Consider the following 4318-nt stretch of genomic DNA (forward strand, 5'->3'; position numbering starts at 1 on the left):
AGAAAGGCAAAAATGTGCAAAATCCAAAAAAGTGAATCTTCGTCAAATTTTTTTCGTGTTTGCATCAAATCTCGACGTTTTATGCACCTTGAATACATTTAGCATCAAAAATAAAAATTCTATTTTTAATTTTTCCTATAGTTTTTATGAGAAATTTCTGTGTGGCCGCACTCTGAAACCCGTAATTCCGGAACCAGAATTCCGATCGATCCAAAATTCAATAGCAGCCGATGGGAAGGTTGCACCTTTCATTTGAGACTAAGTTTGGGCAAATCGGTCCAGCCATCTCTGAGAAAAATGAGTGACATTATTTGACACATACGCACATACATACACACACACACACACATACATACACACATACACACACACATACAGACTTTTTCCGATCTCGACGAACTGAGTCGAATGGGATATGACACTCGGCCCTCCGGGCCGGGATTAGGTTGACGTTTTTCAGAGTGATTGCATAACCTTTCTATATGAGAAAGGCAAAAATGTGCAAAATCCAAAAAAGTGAATCTTCGTCAAATTTTTTTTCGTGTTTGCATCAAATCTCGACGTTTTATGCACCTTGAATACATTTAGCATCAAAAATAAAAATTCTATTTTTAATTTTTCCTATAGTTTTTATGAGAAATTTCTGTGTGGCCGCACTCTGAAACCCGTAATTCCGGAACCAGAATTCCGATCGATCCAAAATTCAATAGCAGCCGATGGGAAGGTTGCACCTTTCATTTGAGACTAAGTTTGGGCAAATCGGTCCAGCCATCTCTGAGAAAAATGAGTGACATTATTTGACACATACGCACATACATACACACACACACACATACACACACACATACATACACACATACAGACTTTTTACGATCTCGACGAACTGAGTCGAATGGGATATGACACTCGGCCCTCCGGGCCGGGATTAGGTTGACGTTTTTCAGAGTGATTGCATAACCTTTCTATATGAGAAAGGCAAAAATGTGCAAAATCCAAAAAAGTGAATCTTCGTCAAATTTTTTTTCGTGTTTGCATCAAATCTCGACGTTTTATGCACCTTGAATACATTTAGCATCAAAAATAAAAATTCTATTTTTAATTTTTCCTATAGTTTTTATGAGAAATTTCTGTGTGGCCGCACTCTGAAACCCGTAATTCCGGAACCAGAATTCCGATCGATCCAAAATTCAATAGCAGCCGATGGGAAGGTTGCACCTTTCATTTGAGACTAAGTTTGGGCAAATCGGTCCAGCCATCTCTGAGAAAAATGAGTGACATTATTTGACACATACGCACATACATACACACACACACATACACACACACATACATACACACATACACACACGTGTTTCGACAACCTGTGTGAGAGTGCCAACGCGAATCCGTGGGGTGACGCCTACCGGATTGTGATGGCCAAGACCAAAGGGGGCTCCTCACCCCCAGAACGGTCTCCGGACCGGTTGGCAACGATTATCGAAGTACTCTTCCCGTCTCGAGCCACAAGCCCCTGGCCACCTGCACTACGAGACAGTGCGGGCACGGTCGAAATGGTGGCTCCAGTGACGAACGAAGAACTACTCGCAGTGGCTAAATCCCTAGCAATGAACAAAGCTCCAGGGCCGGATGGAGTTCCGAACAACGCTCTCAAGGCAGCGATCATAGCGAACCCGAACATGTTCAGGCTAGCTATGCAGAGATGCCTTGACGAGTGCCGTTTCCCCGATAGATGGAAAAGGCAGAAACTGGTGCTGTTGCCGAAGCCCGGGAAGCCGCCAGGCGACCCATCGGCGTACAGACTAATCTGTCTGATAGACACGACTGGCAAACTGCTTGAGAGGATCATCCTCAACAGGCTCACCCCGTACGCGGAAGGTACGGACGGTCTGTCAAGCAACCAGTTTGGCTTTCGGAAGGGTAAGTCCACAGTGGACGCTCTCAACTCAGTGATAAATACTGCCGAGATAGCGATCCAACGAAAAAGGCGAGGTATTCGATACTGTGCGTTAGTGACACTTGACGTGAAGAACGCATTCATCAGCGCAAGCTGGGATGCCATCGCGCTCTCGTTACACCGGCTTAGCCTACCGGTGGGTCTGTACCGGATCCTGGAAAGTTACTTCCAAAACCGCGTACTGCTATACGAGACCGATGCCGGTCAGAAAAGGGTTCCGATTACCGCCGGAGTCCCGCAGGGCTCGATCCTAGGCCCGGTGCTATGGAACCTCATGTATGACGGGGTTCTGAGACTGAAGTTCCCTCCTGGGGTCAAGATCGTCGGCTTTGCCGACGACGTAACCTTGGAGGTCTACGGGGAGTCAATTCCTGAGGTAGAACTAACCGCAGAACACGCGATTAGCACGGTGGAGGAATGGATGAGCGCGAGAGGCCTGGAGCTCGCTCATCATAAGACGGAGGTAGTTATCGTCAACAACCGCAAGTCGGCACAACATGCAGTTATCCATGTGGGAGAAGTCGCGATCACTTCACAGCGAAGTCTGAAGTCTCTCGGAGTCATTATAGACGACAAGCTGACCTTCGGCAGCCATGTCGACTATACGTGCAAGAGAGCGTCGACTGCTGTTGCGGCACTATCGAGAATGATGTCCAACAGCTCAAAGGTGTGCGCCAGTAGACGTAGGTTACTGGCAGGCGTTGCCGTATCTATCCTCAGGTACGGCGGCCCGTCATGGTCAAGAGCACTGAGGGTAACCAGTTACCTACAGAAACTGGAGAGCACCTACCGCGTGATGTGCCTCAGAGTGATATCTGCCTACCGCACGGTATCACACGATGCATCCTGCGTGATAGCGAGCATGATGCCAGTCGGGCTGGTCATTCGGGAAGATGAGGAGTGCTTTGAGCTACGTGGAAATAGGGGAGCCCGCGAGCGCACCAGGGTGACCTCGGTCGCCAGATGGCAGCGTGAGTGGGACAACTCCTCGAAAGGTAGGTGGACCCACCGGCTGATACCTAGCATATCGAGCTGGGTGGGAAGACCCCATGGGGAAGTTCACTTCCACCTGACACAATTCCTGTCAGGCCATGGCTGTTTCCGTCAGTACCTCCACAGGTTCGGACACGCGGAGGTCCCAGTCTGCCCGGACTGCCCAGGTGTAGACGAAACTGCCGAACACATACTGTTCGTATGTCATCGGTTCGACGTCGAAAGAAGAGCAATGCTTGACGTCTGTGGCTGGGACACAACCCCGGATACCCTTATTCAGCGGATGTGTCAAACGGTGGAGAAGTGGAACGCAGTCTCGGCTGCTACCATCCAGATTGCCAGTAGGCTACAGGTAATCTGGCGAACCGAGCAACAGACAGCGGGCACGGCTAACTAGTGATTGGTTAGTTGGAGCGAAAAAGGCCAAGCGCAAAATAAGAGAGTGAATGGTCTGTTCATGCCGAGGTAGGTTGGCGCAGCGAATGGCAACCGCGTAAGGGGTAAACCCAGCCACCCCGAAGCAAGACAGAAGAGTGAGTGTATAGGCGTATAAGTGGACTGCCTCATGCCAAGACGGGAGGGTCGTAGCGTAGTATGTTGGAACTAAGCTATCGATGCCTCATGGCGTGGCAGAGGAGTGAAAGGGTGAGCATCCAAGTCAGTCTCACACTGCATGTTAAGGGTGAGCCTAAAAGTCAGCCTCACAGGTTGGGAGAGGCTAGCACAAAAGTCAGCCTAGCAAGGAATGAAAAAGGTGAGCACAAAAGTCAGCCTCGCATGGTATGTCAGAAGTGGGGCCTAAGAAAAATGTCCCATATGGGATGCCAGAGGGAGTGACAAAGGTACAATAGAGTGGCACGATTGAGAGTGAATCAGGTGATAGGGTGAGCACCCAAGTCAGCCTCACATGTATGGGTAGGGCGAGCACAAAAGTAAGCCTAGCAAGGAATGAGTAAGGTGAGCACACACGTCAGCCTCGCATGGAACGTAAAAGGTGAGCACAAAAGTCAGCCTCATGTGGGAGTGTTTGAGAGTGAATCAAAGTGTGATTGAGAGAGCACCCAAGTAAGCCTCATACAGGATGTATGATCGCGTGAGTGAGAGTGAATGAGTACATTTAGTACAGCCATCCCCCCAGAAGTAATACCGAGAGGTAGTTCCTGGGAGGAATGATGGCGGAGCCCAATGGAGTTTAGTCGGTATTAATGGCTGGTCACCATTCGAGTCCGACACGCCCCCAGTGCACCCCGTGTGGTAGATTGGACCCTACCGTTAGCACGTGTACTGGGCTAGGACATAAAGGTCTTCTCCATTGTAAAAAAAAAAAAACACATACACACACACATACAGACTTTTTCCGATCTCGACGAA

Source organism: Topomyia yanbarensis, chromosome 2 (genome assembly GCF_030247195.1).
Source record: "Topomyia yanbarensis strain Yona2022 chromosome 2, ASM3024719v1, whole genome shotgun sequence".
In the NCBI taxonomy this organism is placed as follows: Eukaryota; Metazoa; Arthropoda; class Insecta; order Diptera; family Culicidae; genus Topomyia; species Topomyia yanbarensis.